The sequence below is a fragment of the Erpetoichthys calabaricus genome, chromosome 3 (genome assembly GCF_900747795.2).
Source record: "Erpetoichthys calabaricus chromosome 3, fErpCal1.3, whole genome shotgun sequence".
NCBI classification, from domain to species: domain Eukaryota; kingdom Metazoa; phylum Chordata; class Cladistia; order Polypteriformes; family Polypteridae; genus Erpetoichthys; species Erpetoichthys calabaricus.
In genome coordinates, this window is record NC_041396.2 from 71,419,037 (window position 1) to 71,443,841 (window position 24,805).

Genomic DNA, 24,805 nt, shown 5'->3' on the forward strand with positions numbered 1-24,805 from the left:
GCTGTAAGAATTATGTTTCTAGACTTCTCTAGCGCCTTCAACACAATCCAACCTCTGCTCCTTAGGGACAAGCTGACAGAGATGGGATTAGATTCAAAGCTAGTGGCATGGATCGTGGACTATCTTAAAGACAGACCTCAGTATGTGCGTCTTGGGAAGTGCACGTCTGACATTGTGGTCAGCAACACAGGAGCGCCACAGGGGACTGTACTTTCTCTGGTCCTGTTCAGCCTATATACATCGGACTTCCAATACAACTCGGAGTCCTGCCATGTGCAAAAGTTCGCTGATGACACTGCTATCGTGGGCTGTATCAGGAATGGGCTGGAGGAGGAATATAGGGACCTAATCAATGACTTTGTTAAATGGTGTGACTCAAACCACCTACACCTGAACACCAGCAAAACCAAGGAGCTGATGGTGGATTTTAGGAGGCCCAGACCCCTCATAGACCCAGTGATCATCAAAGGTGACTGTGTGCAGATGGTGCAGACCTATAAATATCTGGGAGTGCAGCTGGATGATAAATTAGACTGGACTGCCAATACTGATGCGCTGTGCAAGAAAGGACAGAGCCGGTTATACTTCCTTAGAAGGCTGGCTTCCTTCAACATCTGCAATAAGATGCTGCAGATGTTCTATCAAACAGTTGTGGCAAGCGCCCTCTTCTACGCAGTGGTGTGCTGGGGAGGCAGCATTAAGAGGAAAGACGCCTCACGCCTGGACAAACTGGTGAGGAAGGCAGGCTCTATTGTTGGCATGGAGCTGGACAGTTTAACATCTGTGGCAGAGCGAAGGGCACTCAGCAGGCTCCTATCAATTATGGAGAATCCACTGCATCCACTAAATAGTATCATCTCCAGACAGAAGAGCAGCTTCAGCAACAGACTGCTGTCACTGTCCTGCTCCACTGACAGACTGAGGAGATCGTTCCTCCCCCAAACTATGCGACTCTTTAATTCCACCCGGGGGGGGGGGGGGGGTAAACGTTAATATTTAACATTATACATAGTTATTGTCTGTTTTTTTCACCGCATTATTATCATTCTTTAATTTAATATTATTTATTGTATCAGTATGCTGCTGCTGAAGAATGTGAATTTCCCATTGGGATTAATAAAGTATCTATCTATCTATCTATCTATCTATCTATCTATCTATCTAGATTACATCAATACAAGCATTAATGAAATCTCAACAAACAAAAGGATTAAGACCTTACCTAACCAGAAGCCTTGGATGAAAAGAATGGTTAGACTCCTGCTGAAAGCACATAACACAGCAGATCTGGTGATGCTGAGATCTACAGAACATCCAGGGCTAACCTGAAAAGGGGCATCAGGAGAGCTAAACAGAATTTCTATCAACAAATTAAGGATCATTTCAAAAACTCTGTCCCTAGACATATGTGGCAAGGCATCCAGACCATCACAGAATACAGAAAGGTAAATACAAACTCAACAACAAGTAATGTATGTCTTCCTCACAAGCTAAACAACTTTTAGACTCATTTTGATTGGGAAAATAAAACCAACCAAAACTCCCTTCTCCAGACAACCAGCCCCTCAGAATTACCACCTCCGCTGTACAATCTGCACTGGGCAAAGTGATTGCATGCAGGGCTACTGGTCCTGATGGCATACCTGGGTGTGTGCTTAAGGCCTGCACTGGGCAACAGTCTAAGGTCTTATCCCTGCATGCCTTAAGGTAACAATGATTGTTCCAGTGCCTAAACTATCCTCTCTAGGGAGTCTGAATGACTACTGCCTTTTTGCACTCATCCCCATCATCACCAAGTGCTTTGAGAGACTGGTTTCGGCCCACCTCAAAACCATTTCATCTCCCACACTAAGTCCCTACCAGTTTGCCTGTGATCCCAATAGGTCATGGGAGGATGCCATGTCCTCGACTCTTCACGCTGCCCTGACACACCGGGATAACAACAACTCCTATGTCAGGATGCTATTTGTTGATTTTAGTTCCACATTTAACAACTTCCTCCCTGCATATCTGCAACCTTGGCATCAGTATCTCTCTTTGTAATTGGACACTGGACTTTATAACCAACATACCCCAGTCTGTCAGGTTAAACAACCATGCAGCCATCATAAGTTTGCAGATAACACCACGGTAATAGGACTGATCAGTGACAATGACGAGTCAGCCTACAGAGAGGAGGTTCAGCACCTAGCAACATGGAGTGCTGACAATAACCTGACAATAACCTCACACTCAACACCAAGACTGAAGAGCTCATTGTAGATTACTGGAAAACCAAAGGCAGCAGACACGCTCCCATGTAAAATGGGGCTAAAATGTAGTGTGTTTCCAGCGTCAAAGTCCTGGGCGTCCATACCTCTGAGGACCTTTACTAGACAAACAACACTTCCAGACTGGTTAAAAAAGTGCAACAGCGTACTTTACTTTCTGTGGAGGCTAAAGAAAGCCTGCCTATCTCCATGCAAAGTGAATGCATGAAGGGCTGCTGGTACTGATGGCATACCTGGACCATTTAATCTCCTTCCATCAGGGAAGGCGCTACAGGAATCTTTGGCCCCATACCAGCAGGCTCAGAAACAGTTTCTTTTGGATCATCATTATCATTCTGAACTCTCAATTCATACCACTAAATAGCTGACCTTTCTAAATATCAATAACTTCTGACTGTACTCATATATACAGTATATATATATATAGTTAGGTCCATAAATATTTGGACAGAGACAACTTTTTTCTAATTTTGGTTCTGTACATTACCACAATGAATTTTAAATAACACAACTCAGATGCAGTTGAAGTGCAGACTTTCAACTTTAATTCCGTGGGGTGAACAAAACAATTGCATAAAAATGTGAGGCAACTAAAGCATTTTTTAACACAATCCCTTCATTTCAGGGGCTCAAAAGTAATTGGACAAATTAAATAACTGGAAATAAAATGTTCATTTCTAATACTTGGTTGAAAATCCTTTGCTGACAATGACAGCCTGAAGTCTTGAACTCATGGACATCACCAGATGCTGGGTTTCCTCCTTTTTAATGCTCTGCCAGGCCTTTACTGCAGCGGCTTTCAGTTGCTGTTTGTTTGTGTGCCTTTCTGTCTGAAGTTTAGTCTTCAACAAGTGAAATGCATGCTCAGTTGGGTTAAGATCAGGGGCCTCATGTATAACGCCGTGCGTAGAACTCACACTATAACATGGCGTAAAAACAAAAGTGGGAATGTGCGTACACACAGAAAAATCCAGATGCAGGAATCTGTACGTACGCAAACTTTCACGTTCTTCCACTACATAAATCCCGATCAGCGTGAAAAGTAACGCACGCGCCTTCTGTCCTGCCCGAACTCCTCCCAGAATTACGCCTCTTTGAATATGCAAATCAATATAAATAGCCTTCTGAGAAAAGACAATGGGAAATGCACGGGGGAAAATATAAGAATTTCAGCGAATACCAAGTGGAGGCAAAGAAAAAAAGTACTATTTGTTGGTTTAAACAGTGGTATAATCAACAAAAGGAAGTTGATCGAGTGACAGAGTGTCGGAGAAACTCGAAAGCTCAAATTCACAAAGTCGCACATTGCCTGAAATAAAAAAGAAATCACATATCAAAGTCGCCGTGAAAAGGCAAGTCGTAGCCCACCATCTGAGTGTCATATGAAAGCTTATTAGGGTACAGACAAAAAAATAGGTACACAGTGGGGAAAAAAGCACGAAATGTCAACTTTAATCTCGAAATTTCCACTTTAATCAAGTAGTTTATTTTGCCATTAAAATAGAACATCATAAACTTCATCTTAAAATCGTTTAATTTACTAGTTTCTCAAATCCCATTGTAATTAAAGTAGGACGTTTAATGCTTTGTTCTGTATTTGATCTTCTTTGTGCTCTATGTGTGAATCACTACCTGCTTCTTAAATGGGCTTTCTCTTTCTCCGACAGGACACATAATCCCTTACATTCGTGATATTACAGCTCTCTGAATAATTAAAATACTGAGATGTATATGTGATATCTTTTTCATGATGATAGGAATGAAAACATGTTATTAAACATGGGAACACGGTGGCGCAGTGCTTGTTCATATCTCACGCAAGAGGCTTGCTGCGCCACGCGCGACCTTCAATGACATAATTTATCACAGCAGTACTGTCTCTTTCAAATGTACTAACCTCCAATTCCTGTCCTTACTTTTCTTTCTCCAAATCCCCAATCGCTATGTAATAGACGTGAAGCCATTTGTAAGCTTAGAACGCCGATTCTTCAAAACTTTTAAGGAACATTGAAATATCTTCGTAGTACGTGTTTAATTATTCTATCCATCTATCTTTTCAGTGTCGCGTCAGCGCAAGAATACAACGCAATGCAGGAACAATCCCTGAACTAGCTAGCGCTGCGGCACCGTGCCCTCACATGTTTAATTATTAACAATACAGATTATTTAAATAAAGTTAAAGTTTTATCTGTATAATATAATCAACATATTTTGCTGCATTTCATCTTAAAAATGAATACCGTCATCATATGTAAATACGCACTTTATAAAGTAGCGCAAGTTGTGCAATATTATAACTGTAGTGCAAGTTTACAGTGAGGTAATTGTACTTATAAGTACAAACAGTTCTACAAGGAGCACTTGATGGACTGATTGAGTGCGTTTAGAGTTCTTGGGATGAAACTTTTTCTAAACCGCGAAGTCCATACTGGGAAGTCTCTAAAGCGTTTTGCCGTGGCTGAGTCAGCATCTGCTTCATGCTGTATTCATGCTGATCAGCTGCTGCTGTGATTCCCCACTCAGATACAGTGATATAAATACTCCAAGTGGTGCAGTGAGAGTAATATGGAAAAAGATGATCTGCTGTGGCAACCCTTAACGGAAGCAGCTGAAAGAAGAAGATGCAGTGAGAGTTACAACGCTAAAGCAGTTATGGTATTTGGAATACTATGGCTATTTCCTGGACCATTATATTGCTGCAGGTTAATTACAATCAGATGCATTACACTAATAAACAATATGCAGTTAGTTTCAGTGTATTTATAAAGCCGCGTCAGGAATGTGGATCTAAGAAAGAAAGGGTGACCACACAGGAACAGTAGCATTGCTTTGACGCTGGGTGCCGCCAGTCTTCAAAACCGAGTGGAGAAATTGTGTACGCCAAGGTATGAGGTACCGTGGAAATGTGCGTGGCTTTACGCCAAGTTTAGGTTTTATACATCGCGATTTGAGCGCGGAAACGTTCGTACGCAACATTTCTGTGCGTACGCACCGTTTATATATGAGGCCCCAGGTGACTGACTTGGCCATTCAAGAATTTTCCACTTCTTTGCTTTAATAAACTCCTGGGTTGCTTTGGCTGTATGTTTTAGGTCATTGTCCATCTGTATCATGAAACGTCGCCCAATCAATTTGACTGCATTTAGCTGGATTTGAGCAGACAGTATGTCTCTGAACACCTCAGAATTCATATTTATGGACCTGTTATTTGAATTTTTTGGTAAGATGCTAAACTGCATTTCGTTGTACCTGTACAATGACAACAAAGTTGAATCTAATCTAATCTAATCTAATCCAAAAGCTTTTGTGTTATTTTCCCATAACTATCATATTTAATAATGTTACTTTTTAAAATATGTTCTTTAAAATATACATGTACAGATGTATTTATTTAAAGGGATATTCATAAAAAATGCCAGCTTAGCAGCATTTAAATTGAAAAAGAAAGAGGACTTCTTCCAGTCAAGTGACCCAAAGAGAAGATATAAAAGGGTTAGGAGAAGCGAAGGGGCAATTTTCCTGGATCACCAGATGTGAAGGAACTCTGCCAAAGAGGTTTTTTCAAGTGAGAAAATGCTCCCAACCTATTAATTAGGAATTACAGGATTTTGAAAAAAGAAATTTTAACTAAAGTTTTCTTAACTTTGCCCTTCAGCAATACCGGTAATTAACCAAATAATTCGGTAAGGCTCATACTTATTTTACCTTACCCACACTTCTGTGATTTTCCATCAGTCGGCATTTGGAGTTCAAGAAAGAAGCATTGGTTCTTCCTTACTCTTTGGATTGCCACAAAGCAACCTGCTAGATTGGAGAAAGGTTGAAAAGAGATCCTGAGAGGAAACGACAGTGTCATGAAAACGAGACGGACTGTGAACGGAGAGAAGCAGAAATGCTCCTCCACCACCACATAATTACAATTCGGACAGTGATTCTGAGTAGGCCGTTCCTATCGAATCAATGTCCAAGGGTTTTGTTTTGTAATTTTGTTTCCCTTATAAAAAATCATAATGCTGTGCGACGAAGGGCCCAGTTCACGACTGGCAGCCGCATTTAAACAGGGAGCCCTTCACAGACAACTTTAACACATGGCTAGTATATATATATATATATATATATATATATATATATATATATATATATATATATAAAAAATATATATATATATAGAGTTCTGCTTTGTCTTTGCACAGATAAAAAGTTTTATGATGCAGTCTTTACAGATGATGTCCAATTTTGTGTGGAGTTGTTGCTTTGTTCTTGGTCTGTATTCAAGTCGAGGATTCTTAATGCGTTGCAGTGGACTCTTTCTCTTTGCTGCATGATCCTTGTCAGTGCTGTGCTGTTGCTTCCTCAGCTCGCCTTCTGCTGTCATTTTGCCACCTCACAGGGAAAAGTCATTAGACATTCTGGCCCAAGAGTGTAGATGCTGAAGTTCCCTTCTTGAAATAGTGGTTTGGTTTCTCAGCCTTGTAAGACTACTGCTACTTAGCTTTGGCTTGACAAGTTGGGTCAAAGCTTCTGGTCCACAAAGAGAAGATTTTAGAAAATCATTTTGGAGAATGTGTTCAGAGTACCCCTGGGAAGCATCCCAGAGTTGACTATGATATTTTAGGGAATTTCAGTGAATGTTTTCAATTCACAGTTTTCCAAACTTCCTCATTCTCTGCCATTCTTTGCTTTTTCCCACTTACTTTGAGAAATAGGATGATTGTGGTTTTAAAGAAAGCTTGAACCTTCTCCTGATTGGATTAAATTCACTTCTAGGTACAAAAGTAATGTCTTCTAATGGGTGAGTTCTTCTGTCCATCTTAGTTGTCATCCCTTGAATTATAGGTGTTTGTCCTTGCTTGAGTCCATTTCATGTTGTTTGGATGAAGAGCTCTACAGAGTGTCCTCTGAGGAGATGTCAGTGCAACTCTGATTTACAGCTTTGTTATCAGATGAAGTCCAGGCAGATCCTGGTACAGGCTGGAGTTCAATCACCTAGTTTGGAACGCAAGTGAAGGAAGGTGCAGTTGGATGCCTGAACCCCTGTTAAATCTGCTTTCTTAACAGGCCTGTTGTGCCATGAAAGCCTAGCAGAATGGGCAATACCCACTTTGTCCTATAGAGTAGGCACATGTCATTCACTTTATCTCCAATATTTATTTCTCCTGAAGAATCAAAGGTTTGCTATTAAAAGCAAGCAGCGTGTGTGGATGTAAAATACATATCTAATTTTCTTGTGTCTTGGTTTGCTGACAGCCACAGTATATATAACTTGAAAAAAAGCAGTTGTAGTCATGTACACTTAGTCAGTTTGCCTGAAAACCATGAGCACAAAAGGAAATTAATAGTTTTGTTCCAAAGGAGAGCTACATGTGCAATGTTGGTGTCAAATAAAGCCATCATGATTTGTAATAATATTAGCAATGGATTAAGGAGTCTTACTATTGCCAATGATATATCTAGGCCAGCATTATGCAGCTGCTCCTTCAAGTAGACAATACTTTATGGAGACTGTTGGTCAGTCTGCATATACCATCCAAAAATACATACATAATCTTTTTTGTTTTATTTTTTTAATCTAAACCATGTAAACACTGATAGACTCATTACAGCATTCCTAAAATTCTCCATACTACTTGGATAAAATATTTTGTCTTGCTTTTACAGTCACTCTTCTGTATGTAATTCGAAATCTTCATCATAATTAAAGCATACCCCACAGAGGTTGGGGAATAGGTGGTTGTAACACTGGGCCCTTTAAACACATTGTTTTACTGTGTAGTTTTCACATCCCATGCAACGTGAGTAAAGCAAAAGGGTAGACAGTCAACATCTTTCATTGTTGTGAAGCAGAAGGGGGGTGTTCAAGATCCTTCCTCATTGCTATTCCTATATTGTTTTACGTAAACAGCAAAGTAAATCAATATGGACTACACCCTGAGAATCATCAAACATTCTTCTCATAATCAATCGCTATACTTCCACTATTTCTACTGTTGTTTGGACTATAGGTGATAGCAAAGTTTACAGGTTTTATTCCCAGGTATGAAAAGCTTCTTAAATTTCTCCCAGAATGAATTCACAAGTGTTGTGAGCCTCCTTGTAACATTAGATGTGGTGATGCTTAATTTTAGGAGTTAGCATTCTGTGTACCCAGTGCTCATATTTAATTATTAAATTATTAATGATGAACAGATGCAAATGACTCATAACTAATTCCCACAGTGTATACCATCTCATGCACCATTATTCTTCAGTAACGCTTTACTTTAGGTACTTCAACAATGCATCTATTACTCATTTACTCTTATGTACCAAGATCTTAACAAAGGCTACTTTTGGTCTTCAAAGTGGTTGTTCAACAGTGCAATGTGGTCTACTAAAATAAATTCACTTTGGAACGGTCAGAAGTATGTCAAGTGTGACATATTTCTCTTGATATTGCAAACTTCAGAATACAATCTGTACATCCTTCATATTTTATGTAATTTTACCAGCATATCAAATGCCACACAACACAGAGATGAATAAACACTTTACTGATACTTTGTGTTATTAATACCAAAAGAAGCCTTTGTTAAGGTCTTGTTACATAAGAGTGAATTAGTAATAGATGCCTTTTTGCTGTTTCTGAACTAAAGTGTTACTCATTCCTTAATTATCCATTACTGTTATCTCCATAGTGGCAATACTTTCTTGTGTTATATATGCTGAAGACCTGCCAGAGGTGTCCTACCATAATGGAATTCTGCCATCTCTTGACGGCAGTATATGAAGGGGGGTAATCCTGGTTCAAGCTGACTAAGGAGGAATGAATCTCAGAAGTCATATGGTTTTACAGCATTAATAAATTAAATGATAGCCCAAAACTAGATTTTAGGTTTTTTGGCATGCATGTTGACTCAGTTCTAAAACAAGAAACACACACTTTACAATACAAATGCTAGAAACGTATTATGTAGTTTTGTACATGGGAGCCACTTACAAGATCTGCATCATAGAATACTATTTTCAGGTTCAAAACATTTTGATCACCCCTCATATTTTTGTTTGTAGTGCAGTGTTAATTGCTGTTTTACAACTTACTTGCTAGCGCATTTCATTTCAACCAGCTTCTTAATGAACAGATGGAGTGCTATCCTCAATTAAACTTTTTTTATAGATCACTTTCTGTTCTTAACTGCTGCATGATCTGAACATCTTGAAAAAACTATAATTAATGAATGGAATTGTTATTGTAAGCATTATAATAACTAGTGTAATTGAAATAAAAATGCCTATAAAAATCTGGACATTCTGTAAGTTCTTTGACAAATGTGCTACTAAAAATCCCTGCACTTCACTATTTTCTACAGGCTATAAGCAGCTGAAACACTTGCCAAGAATGATACATCACTGAAAATCCATTGAAGCTACTCAATATGTGCCTTGATTTTAAGTGCTGATTACAACCAGATGATACCTACCATCTGTCTGAATACTCAACTTTGGCTTTGGACTATGACCTATTACATTTTTACTTATTCCGTTATGCAATCATTTGATAGCTGCATATCCATTGGCAACTCTTTTGCATAACTGTTAACACTTATTCTTAAATATGAACATTTGTCAATAAGATCTACTGCGTAATTTCTTGTCATATATATCACTAGTAATGACTGTACTCTAGTTAAAAACAATAAACAATCAAAACACATAGTTCTTAACTATTACTAAATGAAACAGCATTAAAGTGACCAAGCTGTATAGCAGGATTGGATATTGACTTTAAAGGACACAGCATTTTGGCTCAGCCTGTTGAAATCTACAAGTATAAGTAGGGTAGAATGTGAACTGTGATCGACACACTACATGAAACACCAATGAGTAGCAATGTAGAAGCTCACTGATGTGTTGTTTTCCTCATTTAAAAATTTCAATTGACTGTAAGAATTACATAGTCTTTTACTTTTTCACATTCTTCTCAAATTCTCGTTTTTTCATTCCTCTTTTAGTGAAAGAATATACTGCATCATAATTCATAAAAAGTCAATGAATAATAAAGACCTCTTTCTTACTATTGCACTGATAGAAAAATCATTAATTACAGGATTATTTCAATCTAATTTTTAACTCCCAGGGCTGAAGATGTATTTTATTTTATAATAAGTAAATAATGAAAGGCACTAAGATTTTACATATTTGACATACTAATTGATGGTACATTTTTAATATATAAATTGCCCCAGAGTAGTATTTGACAACTGTAGAACTGTAGCACATAGTAAATGTTAAACTGTGCTTATAACCTCACTTTTCTCTGTCTACATACACATCAATATTTAACATTTGTAATTAAACTTTTGCTGACCCAAAAATGAATACTAAGTCATATAGTGGAGCTGGCAGTAATGCAAAGGCTAAGATAAAATGCATTTTTTTTCTTTGCTCATACTCATTATTTCAATATATTCCATTTAAATTGTAGTAACATTAGAAAATTACTATTACAAAGCCATTTTTCATTGTCAGCTTGTTAGCTTCAACATTATAATTACTTTTTGCCTGCATTTTGCAAAATATGTGCTATTAACTCAGTTTTACACTGTTCATTTAATTATTAAAGCATTTGATGTGTTAGAGTATTTGTATCAAAGTATATGCCCAATTTGAGATATTTTTATACAGTTATCGTGATATTTCTGCAACTATAATTTATATATGAACCTGAAGTAAAGTCCAGACTGTTTGTTTTTATTATGAAATAATGTATTTACTAGTATTTTTTAAGACATGTAATTTTTAATATATATATTGTAAAGAAAGCACAACAAATAGGATGAAGGTTTGAGGATTCCATCCGATATACTGTAGGCAACATCAACAAAACAAATGTTCATTCAAGACTGAGTTTAAATCAAGACTAAAAAAGAGGATTAACCGGTCTGGTTACATATAAAGGAGACAGGAAGGGGTGGGATCATGACCGGAAGTGAGGTCTTGTAGGAGGCATGTTCACCAAGGAAATAGGCAGAGTCTTAGGCAGGCTTTCCTTCTGCCAGTCTGTGGAGAAAGGAGAAAAGGCATTAGTACCATTCAACAACCCCAGTCTCTGTGTCTTACTCCCAGTTAAGCCCTTAGACTGCCTCCCAAGCATGCATGTATGACAATATATTTTTTAAATATATGTATTTAATAAAACTTTTTTTATTTTTATTAATTTCACATTTTGAATGTAATTACAAATTTGACAGCAATTAATAGCACCTGACAGAAAAAAGTAACACAAACTCTTGGTACAAAGGATATGTGGAAACTGAGTCCAACTTAACTGTTAGTTAGAAGTCTGTAATTGTGGATTGGTTCCAGAACAATTGTTAAAAGATGCACTTGCTATTTCTTTAAAGTTTTTTTAAGGAGAAACTGTTATTTCATTAGCAAACAATAATGCAATATATGCAGATTTTTTAACTAAACAGATTTATAAAACAAAAAGTTGTATAACAAATAAAAAAAAAAATATTCAAATGATTTTAATTCATCTGGATTTGTTCAATACATTTTTCTATAGTTGTTGACAGGATGCACAATTGGATACCAGTAGTTCTTCTCTGTCTTTGGGTATTTGTTTTGAAAAATAGAAGGCGCTGCATGGCTTTTCCTTTTCTAAAATCAAAGTTCAGTTTGTTTTTTCATATGAAATATTAAATATTATACCAGCTAACAAACTTAGGCACTTTGTATCTAGCTATCTGTCTTCTTTCCTCTCTGTTGATATTCCACTACTTCATGATACCCTGATCCTTTTAAACTTGTCATCCCAACATTTCACCCCTTACCAGCAGAACCTTATCTTCTTAGGCAGTCTTGCTATTAAGCTTCTCCTTGATTCAAAGAGAAAATATCCTGAGGCTGTCTCGATTGATAACTGGATCTCTTAATTTTATAATTTATTAATAAAACTCACTCTCACAAAACAGAGCACCCCAGGTCACTCTGCCAAATTTGTTGCAATGTCTTTCAGTGTCATCTAATGTCGCTGTGGCTCTTTTCCCAACAGACATGCTGCATACCTGATAGGCCCAAAGCCCACTAATGTTGCATAGGAAGCCTGCACCTCCAACTGTTTGGTCAAGTATGACTTTTAGTCAGCCTGTGCAATGTACCTCACTCTCACTCTCACTCCATTTCTGTCATTGGCTCATGATGCTGTGCTGTTCCTGTCAGCCATGGCGTGTGCCCGGGTTGCTGCTTGCTGTGAGGTGCAAAGCCAAATTGCTGCCTGTCATGAGATTGATCATCTGGCTGTGCTGCCTCTGTCACTGGCATATGCAGTGTTTCACATTGCTACTTGCTATGAGAAGAACCTGAAACAAAATTTTGAGGCCAAGGTGGTTAACACATCCAGTTCATGGGTTGTATAACAGGTATTATGGCATAAGTTGTCAATTGAGACCAAAATCAAAGTTCAAACCCCAGGGTATGCAAGGGTTTCTGTGAAAGACAAATAACCCTTAGCATTTTATTTATATAGATACTGTAGCTTACACAGAAAGTTATCTTCATCTCAAATTAATAAAGTCTCCACAAAAATGATAGCGGGCTGGTCTACTGCTGTTTGTGTCTGCTCCTTATTGATGGTTCTGTTAGTTCAGTGCTTTCCAACTCAGAATTTGGATGTTGTTATAGTATGTAATCCTATTTTGAATATTCTGTACAATTCTATATAAAATTTGGAAATGCTCAATAAATAATTGATTACAAAAAATAAACTAAGCAGTAAGCAGCCAATCTGCATAGTGTAACATTCATTCTTCTTCTTCTTTTGGCTGCTCCTGTTAGGGGTTGCCACAGCGGATCATCTTTTTCTATATCGTCCTGTCTTCTGCATCTTGCTCTGTCACACCCAGTCACCTGCACGCCCTCTCTCATCACATCCATAAACCTTCTCTTAGGCCTTCCTCTTTTCCTCTTGCCTGGCAGCTCTATTCTTAGCATCCTCTTCCCAATATACCCAGCATCTCTCCTCTGCACAGCATAAAAACACAAAACCGATAATGATTTTATTCTATACTTGTATGAAAGAAGTATTTCAGTGTAAATATCACATCAAGCTCACTTGATGAATGATTCTGTGCAGTTACAAAGCTGTCTCTTTACTTTGGTCATTATCTTCTTTAGGTGGTCTCAGAGGGTGCAGATGTTTTGAGGATGGAAGGCTACAGATGGCCACAATTCAATTTGGTCGTTGGTAGTAGAGCTCTGGTATGTTCAGGGTTCCGTGATTGTGGAGGTTCTCAAATGTCAGGCTGTGTTAACACTTTTTATAACTTTAAAATAATATTGTTTTGGCACAGTAAACCAATTAGGTGTTCAACTAGGAGCCCAAACCCCCCTTTTTTTGCTATGTCTCACTAAGAACAAACAGCTCAAGAATACTTTTTCTCAAAGACTGATAAAGCACAATGGTGAAAGAAAAAGCAAAAATGTGTAATATAAAGGAAAGGCTTGCAATATAACAAGATTATAATAATAAGGAAAGGTTTAAAATATATTGTATAGGAAAGAATAATATTGCATAAGCAAGCTATGTGTATGACTGCAAAGCACACAATCCCAGACAGCAGTGATACATTGGTTATTGATTGAATTTCACTGCATACAAATACATTTCTATGCATGCACTCACTCTTTCCTTCCCAAATCTGCTTAATCTGATTACGTTTTTCGGGGCAGTGGGGGCAGTAGAAGTCTATCTTAGGAGTATACCTTGTACAAGCAGTCCATTCCAAATCCATTGGCATTTTTGGAATGAAAAATCTGGAGGGGTTACACAGGCCTGGGAAAGAGAATCTGTCTGAAGGGACAGAGCCATAGTTAGAAGTCATGCAGAGGGGGTTTGTAAATGTTATAGAGGGAGGGAGCGAGAGAAAGAGGATCAGGCACTTAAAGTGTAGCACTTATAAGACCTATGCTCCTTATGCAAATCCATTGGCCTTAGAATGTGGATTGTCTTACAGAGTTGGGGGGATTGAGTGCGGATGGTATTGCTAGTGACCCCAAGTGGGTTGTGTAAGCTAGTGGAGCTGGTGGTGTGAATGTGGAGGCAGTAGAGCCATTAACAAACAAGTAGGAAAGGAACTGTGGAAGATTAGTATGACAAAAAAAAAATCAACATTTTATTTTGTGATACAACACAACTACTAAATGACAGCTCTTTTAACATCAATATTTAATACTCAACACCTGTAGGTGTTTTATCTGGTTACCCAGCCTCACATTCCGTAAACAACGACAGAATAGGAGTTGTTCTTAGTATAAAAGACAAATTTTGTGTTTATGAGATGAATTATCTACTTAAACATTGCCATGTAGCTGTAGCTACTAAATATGTGAGGTACTGTGACTATTTTTTACAATGTTTAAGGTTACAGACTCCTATAAAATAATCAAATTGTGCCTAGTAGTCACTTTTTCATTACTAACCTCTGAGAATAATTGTTATTTAATAAATGTGTGCTTTAAAACAAATTTTAAGTTTAGCTAAGTAGCTAACAGCATGTGCTGTATAAATACTGTTTCACACTGTATGCAGCCTCAGAGGCTAAGCACCATTTCCTTAGTGTGTGGTTTAGAATAAAACATCAAAGAATAGGCAGCTTAACTTAATGTGTATTAGATATAATTTAAAACCTAACTAATAAAGAAAGCTCACCAACTATGAATATTCAGATTGTGTGCCCACAGAAAAATATCATCTCTTTCCAGTTCTAATTATAATGATAGCATGCAAATATAGTCAAAACTTACAATTATTCATCATTTTTAATGCTAAACTCAACATTAACATCAAGCAGTAAACTAGAAAAAAATTATCAGAACAGCAAAATAAAGAAAACTACAAATGAGGAAACATGCATTCTGAAGTTAATTATCTTACTTTTGTGCATTTATCTTATTCTTTTTATACACTATGAGAAACCAAAAACGCAAGTCTTAAGATCAGAGTGATCAAATAAAGATCAAAGCTTATGAAACAGAAAAAGTATGACCATATAAACTGCAAAAAAGTTTCCTATAACTTTTGTCTCAAGGCTGCTGAAAAACCTAGAATACATACTTTTAATATATAAATGAGTGAAGTTCAAGTATAAACAGGAATTTATGAGCTACACTTTATTTTTTGAATACAATGAAACAACTTACACACTGTTTATCTATGTAGTCTCCTGTTACTGCAGTATACTTGTTCCAGTGCACAGGAAGCTTCTTAATCCCAGAAGAGTAGAAGTCTTTTGACTGCATGTTGACCCATTCTTGCACCGAGTCAATAACAGTGGACTAAAGAGATGATAGACCCTCTCTGAATGACTTGCACCAATCATACACTCTAGATTGTGAGAGACACTCATCCCCAAACTGATTTTTAAGTCTTGAATAAATCTGAGATGGAATAAATCTTTCATTTGTCAAAAATGTAATAATAATTCACTGTGCTACACTACTATGTACCTCCTGCTCCGACATGTTGATTACAACTGACCAGAATGAGGAAAGGGCAGCTACACTACTAATATATATATATATATATATATATATATATATATATATATATATATATATATATATATATATATATGTGTGTGTGTGTGTGTGTGTCAACCACAGTATGACAGACAGCTTAAATCCTTACCTTTTCAAAAGGACGTAACAAAGAAAAATTGTGGGCTTACATGAACACAGGTGAACCTGATGGAAAAGACAGACCTTAAAATAGACAGGGAGATTTAAGGATCCTGTTGTTTACTATTATAAGGAATTGGAGTACTCTGGAGTACTCTGAAATAGATGGATGGTTTGGACAGGCACCAAATGAACATCATTTTGGACAAAAAATCTATCAGCTTTGGTGTCACAATCACTCCTAATCCATTAACAGCTGTGTTTGGTGTGCTCACAGATGGACTTAAAGTGGAGAAGGACAAACAAACTGTAATTGCCTTTAACTCACTACTTGCACATAGACTTATCTTGCTCAACTGGAAGAATCCCAACCCACCATCTTTAAGTCAGTGTGTAACAGATGTCCACTATTATCTGAAATTGGAAAAAAGCAAATTCTCATTGAGAGGATCTGTTCAAACCTTTTTAAAAATATGGTAGGATCTAATCAATAACATTTTAGAATTATATTCTGTATTGGGGAAAAGTATACTGTACTCTTCCTTCCTTGCTGCTTCAAAGATTTGTTTTGTTGGCTGGCTCTCCTCTCTTTATTTTGGATGGGGGTTGAATTTTGGTTTTGTTAAGTTTGATTTAATTGTATGGATTGTTATTTGCTTTTAAGTAAAATTAATAAAAAAAGGAGTAGCTGGATGAGCCACGTGGGACTGAAAGATGTGAACTTAATAGAAAGACTCAGTGACAGTTGACCATTTCATTGTATGAAGAGGAAGCAGAGATGGATTGTTTTGTTTCTCTTTGTTGATTGGTGGTTGATAAAGCTGTTTAAGGTATTTCAGAAGAGAAAGTAAAACTTAATTCCTGATGAAAATAAATGTTTCAAAATAATTAGGCAATTTGCAATGTAAACAAGTCTACAGTGAAAAGGGTGAATAATTTCTAAAGATGTGTATAAAGAGACTATTATTCATGCACGGTTTTGTGACTAATTGTGTGAAATTAACCTCCTTAATATATGCATTTGTGGCTGTTGGTTTTACTTGGACAGGACTGGTGTTATTGATAATGTTTAAAGGTAACAACTTTGAACACCATTTTCCTGTTTTCTGCCTATCATAGTAACTGTTTTTTTTCTGTAATAAGGTATGATGCACTGCATGGATAATGTGAATTAATAACAGTTGGTAATTGATTAACCTTCCTGAATTGGTGTAATTGAGAACAGTCCACTTTACAATTACAGGCCTTGCCTTTACATCCGAGATTCACTCACACACATACCCACACTTACTGGGTCAGTTTAACATTGCCAGTCAATTCAATATTAATAAATGTTTTCTTTTATGAAGCAGAAAAGGAAAAAAAATCCATGTGGGTCATTTCCAGATTTAGAACTGAAGTCTGTTTCCCAAAGTGATGAGGCAGCAGCCTTAAGCACTGCAATACTACATTGGTAAACATTCTATTCTCCCTGAATAACAGTAGTAAAATGAAATTTAGTGTAGGATTTTACAAAATCAGCAGGCAATTTTATAAGATAGCTATCTATAAGCTATTCAGCAGAAGTTAAAAGTGTGAAGTTCAGAAATGTCTGATTGTAAGAAAAAGATTTACATAAAATGTTTGCCTTTCAGAATGATCTGTCTTACGTTTGAGATAATAACAATATCCATCCGTTTGTTTCATAATACGCATTACTTTATCCTTCTGTTTTTCTGTTTTCATTAACATCTTATTTGCAACACTACTAAAGACAAAATGCAAAGTGTGTGCTGATTAGAAAAGCAAACCTGGTGAAATGGGAAAGTAATGCTGGAATTAACTCTCTAATAAAGTAGTAGTAATTAATGCAAATGAAAGTTAAACCCTGATCCACCTTTAATTGTAATACATTTTATAATTGTGCCTGTAGCTTTTTGCTAAATGCATATCAGAGATGGAAAAAATGTTGTATTTAGCAGATAAAAGCTGTTAGCTTCATGTAAAAGTATCTTTATATCACGTTTGATAGAAAACCATGTTTTAAAATAAACAGTTCAAAAATCACAAACTGTATAAAATGAATTCAAATACAAAGACAGACTTTTTGCTAGACTGCTTGTTTGAGTAACACTCCTGCTAAAATTTGTCATTTACTGCAGGTACTCGTTCCCCCTATGTTATGCATGCTAGAGACCAGAATTATGTTCATACCTTCATATTTTCTGTTTATTTTTACAATAAATACAACAGGACAAAAGCTATAAATCTATATTTTGTTCTGTACTTTGAAACACATTTCTTCACTCTTTATTCAGTCCATACAGCCATTCTGCTTAATTATTTCTCACCTGTAAGGGTCATTTAAAATCAGATTTGAAACTCTCTGAGGGTTAGAAGTCATATGACACCATGGCAGTGATTGCGCTTTGTTGAGGTTAATATGCCAAACGTGAACAATGACTCTTGGGTCTACATTAGGCAATGTAATAATTTACCTTATTAAATTGTGATGGTTCATCATTGTGCCCACTAAAGTGTAATAATATCATCAAGTGCTACTCAGCACCATTACGACAGGGTCAGGTAATACAACCTACCAAAGGTTAAAGTACTTAGTTATTTAATAAAATGGAGGCTGGAAAATAAGCTATACGACTGCTGAAATTTCCTGCTTGTACAAAAGTTCCTGTATTTGGTACATATGTTACAAGTGCAAGTCATCTTTGTTTCAGAGAAATGACGCTCTCTGCAAGCTTTCTGAAATTAGATTTAACATTCAGTAAATGGATGAACGAGCTTTAATGCAGACTAATACAAGAAACAGTTCAGTGTGATGTGCTGCATGCAGTATTCATATGAATAAAAATACCTTTTGAATTTTGACGTTTAACTTTCTGAATTATTCTGCTGCTGCTGGCAAGTACTCTGCCTTTAACATAGATTAAAAGTAAACGCTATCAGCCATCTAACCAATTTTAACATATAAAATTAGTGGATTTATATATACCTATATGTAGGTTTATTTTATACTACTATTCATGAAATTACAATAAATCTTTAACAGCTGGTCATTAAAAAAAAAATCAAATACATAAAATGTATGACATTATGAAGTAGTCTAGTCTTGATAACGTTTTTACTTATAATGTAATCTCTATGACGTAGCAACATTTTGTTATTATATTCTGTTCTGCTTGACTTCATAAAATAAATTGTGTGGAACTGAGCCAAGATTGATGAATTTGTAAGTGACAGTTTTCCTTTGGGTGTCACGAGTCTATTGACAATTCACTGCGAAAGCTCCTTTTTTAAATCGACTAACAGTTGTTTATGCCCTTAGCCACGCCCATGTCAGTCATCTGAACTTGCTGTTGCTTAGCAATATTAGGTCCATTTAGTCATTATGCAGGTCTTTAGTATCAGGCTCTCATTTGCAGAGACAAGATTCTAGTTCCTTTGATTTCTTTCCTTTTTTGTTTAAATTTTGTGCTTCCTGTGACTTTTGCCATTTTTGCCTTTGTGGATTTTATTTACAATTGTTACCAATACATATATTGTCCGGAAATGTTCTGATGTTACTTGTTTTAAATGTTTTTTTTCTGTCTCTCTAAAACTGAACTTTTTACTACACATAAATGCTGTAGTTCTTCCTTGACAATCTCTGTGTCAACACTCCTGTCCAGTTCAATGTGTTTAATGGATATTAGTTAGTAGGAGTGTTTTGCTGGAAAGACCACACTGCTGTTCTCGGCACATGATAGTGCAAAAGAACTCAATGGTGTAGATACTCATAAATGACGTTGAACACTATATTCTTGTCAAGTCTCAGTGATGGTTTACTGAGAAACTGGTTTGTCAGTACAAAAAAAAATTAAATGCTTCCATGATATCTATCGGTGTAAAACTGAAGTTGCATCTGATTGTGTTGTGATGTAAGATTTTGAATACTGTATAACTTGATAAATATTTTGTATGTCTTTATTTGAAATTTAGGCAAAGCAATGTGATTTAGTGTTACATTAGTGAGTGTGTACCCCCCCCCCCCCCTTTAGAAATGGGTCTCTCTGAATTTTACAACAGAGTTGGGGGGAGGGTGTGCCTTAAACCAGTTTGGCGAGTGTTTCTCTGCTAAAGTCTTTCAACCCCCGCAAGAAAGCCATAAAGACATATGGTCTTGGGGGTGGCAGGTTTTAAAATGTTGTATTCCCCCATTGGTCTGAAGTATGGCAGTTTGGAATTAGCTTGGATCCGAAGCTTTTAAGTATCATGATGTCCTATTGGCTGTAGGGGTTGGACAGACAATCTATAAATCTGCTTGTTCAACCACATTCTCTCTCTCTTACTAACCAACATACTGTATGATGAAAAAGTATCTCTCTTACCAAACTGATGAAGACCATCACACCATGAACTGAAGAAGACAACACAATGGAGACCACAGCTTAGCAGCCATATTGGAACAGGCATACGGCCTGTTCTGAAGAAAGCTGAGCACCAATGATGCCTTAACTAGAGACATTTCAAATAACTACAAGTCTATGTGCCGCCTGAAACTACACATCACCATTTAATCAGGTTGTATGGTTGCCAATATTCAAATGTACTTTGCATATTGTTATTATGTGTCCTGCGGTGGGCTGGCACCCTGCCCGGGGTTTGTTCCCTGCATTGCGCCCTGTGTTGGCTGGAATTGGCTCCAGCAGACCCCCGTGACCCTGTAGTTAGGATATAGCGGGTTGGATAATGGATGGATGGATATTGTTATTATTTGTGAATATTACCAATAATACATTGTTTTATGTGTAAAAAGCTATTTGGTACCCTAGGCAGGGTGGATGAACATTGCTCCTCATTGTTCACAGAAAGTAGTTGGTATTATTAGATTTTGACGACCTGTGGTTCCCCTTCTGTGTCCGAAATGTGCGTCCTTTAGCATTACTAATGGCTCCACTTTCTGTATTTACTGCAAATTTTATGAAGTGCATTCCCCCTGGTGTACGTAGCATGCCCAGTGGTTAACAGCGGCCACAGAGTTCAACAACTTGGTGGCCCTCCTTGGTGTCCGAAGCGCACACCCCTTCTATAGCACAAACGGCTCCCATTTGTGTATAAACCACAGAGTTTAAGGAGTGCACGCTCATTAGTGTAGAGAGCATCCGCACTTACCCTTTTCATCCCAGAGAAGATGGTGCCCTAAGAGGCCATCTATATTGCCTAATGGATTGACTGTCTCTAGTTACTGTCACTTCTGGAATGGACTCCCCTGCTGTACCTGGCCGGGAGGCCCAGTTGTCAAATATGCATGAAAAGAGGCAGGAGGTTCCCCGCCTACACAAGAATCTGAGCACTGCATATACTCTGAAGAGTGGGTATGTTGGCATCCCAGCAGAATTAGATGGAGGAACATTACCTGGCCAGGAAGCAAGCTTGAGGGAAGGACAGGGGGAACAGAACTGCTCAAGTAACATGCTCCTCCGAACTGCTAGGTGGCAGCAACCCTGCAGTCCGGAACACCAGTGAACACCTAAAGGTCATGCTGTGAGTTGTAGTGCCGTAGAGCTGCCCTGTTGGGGTCATTAGGTGCCACCAGGAGGTGCTACTAGGAGCATTCTGATTGACCCAGAAGAACTTCCATCGGACTATGCCCTGCCACCGGAAGTACTCCTGGGTCCAAGATAAAAGGAATCGCTCTGCCACATTTAGGCAAGTCTGAAGGGAGGAAAGTGGGCAAAGCTTGCCTGGAGGTGTGGAGAAGAGGAAGAAAGAATGTGGATTTGTGTTGATGTGTATTAAAGACCCATTCTGACAGTCCCGTCCTCCCTCATTAGCTGTGGTGCGCGCTATAGCATGGCAGCATTTCACACCTGAAACAGATTCGCGGGACAGAACAGAATTCAATACAATCAATAGGGATGCTTGAAAAATCGGTCACGTGACAAAAATAGAACTCAATACAAACAATAGGGACGCGTTTAAAAACAGTCGTGATCGAACACCACCCACATCAAAAAAAAAAAAGTAATTTAGGTAACAGGCTGTGCCAGTTACACCTGCTCTTTTTTGTCTTCGGTGCATCATACGTCAGTAGATGTTTAGAAAACACTAAAGGCCAAATTCGAGGGGATGAGGGATGAAGACTCAGTATCAGCCATATCAGTAAACAGGTGACACTGAATGTTTTAAAAGAAAAAACAAGAAAGGGTAATAGAGAATGGACGGAGAAGAAATAAAACTATATCGTCAAATAACATAAAGCAAAGCAAGGTAAAAGTTCAGTAGGTGCCTTTAGGAGGACTTCTTGGCCCATATCCAGAAAAAATTTGCCCACCAAACCAATTTGTAAAACATCATATTTTGCATAGGTTTATAGGCTTTCACTGGACGTGTTTTACTTATTAAAACTTAAAATAAATAAATAACCTGACACAAATTTACTTTTTGTCAAATAGAGTGAAATGTGTCATTATTTTACCTGGACAGCAATTCCCTGAGATTCTGGAGGACAACTTTCAGAGTGCTTGATTTAAACAGTGAGAACAAAGGACTTCATCTTTATGGTTTGCTTTGAACTTCTCAGGTATAATTTGACAAGAAGTGTCTTGATTGTTTTGTGTGTTTTTGAAAGATTTGGTTGCTGAATTCCCTATTACGAAACATATTTTTAGCTGTCAGTTATAATTTTTTTTTATCGTTTTCACACTATAACTAAACATCAATCTTTTATTTTAATGATGCTATGTTTCAATTTTAATATTTCCGAAAACTGAAATCTCTGTTTAAAGCAAGCATTTCTTTTTAACAGCTTTTAACTACTTTGAGCATCATTGGTTCGTGTGGAGACCTAAAATTTCTACATGTATCTTATCGTGTCCGCAGTCAGGATACACACAATTCCCAGATTTTCTCCGGAAAGGGGACAAGAGAGCCAAGAATTGATATTTGGGTTCAGAAGGAATGGCCAGCTAGAAAAAAAAGTTACAGCTTGGTGCCAAAAATAACATCAGACCAGCTTGGTGGATCTACTGTAGATTAAGTGCTCCTACCATGCTTCATATTTAGTTTGCTACAATGAAGCAGTGTGTCAAAGTCCTATCAATAGACGGAGCATGTTTAAATTATTTTTGACAAACGTTTGCAGGCTTGTCTAAGGCTAAATTTAAAGAGGGTAGTTTTGCTGGACCTGATAGTGGAATTGAGATTTCAAATCCAGAACTAGGTGGTTCGATAAACGGCGAGGATAAAAGGGGTATTGTGTATGTCTCGACTGCAGATCCAGTCAAATACACGGATCGTTCAGGTGTCCCCATTTAAATCAATGGTATTCAATTACTTCAGAGCAACAACTCTGTGAATGCAGTGTAATGCAGTGAAGAGTGAAAATGGCTGTACATGGGAGAGATAAAACAACCGCTAAGCAAATTCATGGCCCATAAATAGGAGGACTAAACCCTGTGGTCCGTACTCCTTTCAGCATAGTAAAGTTGGTGTCACCCTACTTGAGACTGAAATTAAATTAGTTAGAGGGCCTGTCAGATTTAATGATGGCAACTGCTGGACCTTGCAACCTCTGACAGCATTGAACTGAACAACTAGGAATCGCCAGGAGTGACTGATGGCATGATTCCCACACATACAGTAAAGCACTTTTTGATTACAACTCCAAGTGTCCTATTTACGCCACAAAAGTATCATAAATTTGTCTCATTTTAAAAGATGATTAGAGACAACTTCAATAATTAGCCTGGAGACTAAATGGGCACTTACCGGACATGCTGAGTTCAGCCACAGTCTCAGCCAAGCTCTTGTCGGCCCCAAAGTCCAATGAACTGTTCCTCTGTTTGTGCAGTCCAAACCTTTCACGTTCCTTCTTTTCTTGTAGCCATTCCTCTTCTTCCCCGTTTGTGTGAACTGCTTTACCCTGCGGTGCACCTGTGTAAAACTCCAAGAAATAACCGACAGAAAGTCTAACCCCAGTGGCGCTTCCGCCTGGCATTGTGCTTTTAAACTAATGACTTGGATACAATCCATTTTTCTTTAAACTTCTAATGTCTCAAATGAATGTTTCTGGTGAACATAGCGTTGAAGGAAAGCAGTGCCATTCCGCAATAATCCCGCAGAGCTCCTGGACTTTTTCGCAAGATGAAAAGAAGAGATGTCTGAGCTTCACAGTTGAGATCGGTCTTTAAGAGAAGTCTTTTGTAAGGTAATTGATAATAACAAAATCACTTATTTTAACCAAAGACTTGTGTTTGTGTGGTGGTGTCTGAGGTTTAGGGTTTCTGCAACGCCCCCTACAGGTCACAGGGCATTGTCTTTAGGCCATCAATCACTTGTTTATATATTTAAAAACAACATTTACCATCTTTCTATGGTTTTTAAAACCGCCTACAATTTTCAACTTTTGCTTGTGACTTTTGAACATGATGTTCCCTTAGTTCTTTCTCTTTGATAAGACCTACAGTATACTGACATTGACTTTTCTAGCTAATCTTTAAATAAATGTTTTGACACTGACAACTTTAATAATATACAATAAAGCATTACTTTATAATACTAGTTAAATCTAAGATGACGAGCTTCAATTAAGGGAACAAAAATGTTCCAATGTTCCTCAGGTGCCAAAGATTTGTTGCCATCTTCTGCTTGAAGCTGCGAGGATATGTTTCATCTCTGTCAAGTCTCTCGTTTGAAAGTGGCACATTCAGCAAATGGTTGAATGGGTGGAACTAAAAAGTTCTAATTAACACTAGGCATTATAGTATTTTTCCATGTTCCATTAAGAAGGCAATTTGAGAATTAAGGTTTATTTAGTGTTCTATTCTACTATAGGTTTATGAATACTTAACATCTATCCATTCATTTTTTTATTTATTCCTTCATTTGCAGATCATTATATA

General features: G+C 37.4%; 1 pseudogene; it reads right to left on the bottom strand.

Moving 5' to 3' along the window:
- LOC127527077 (uncharacterized) overlaps positions 1-23,901 on the bottom strand; it is a 60,589-nt pseudogene extending 36,688 nt beyond the window's left edge.
- Between the last annotated feature and the right edge of the window lie 904 nt (positions 23,902-24,805).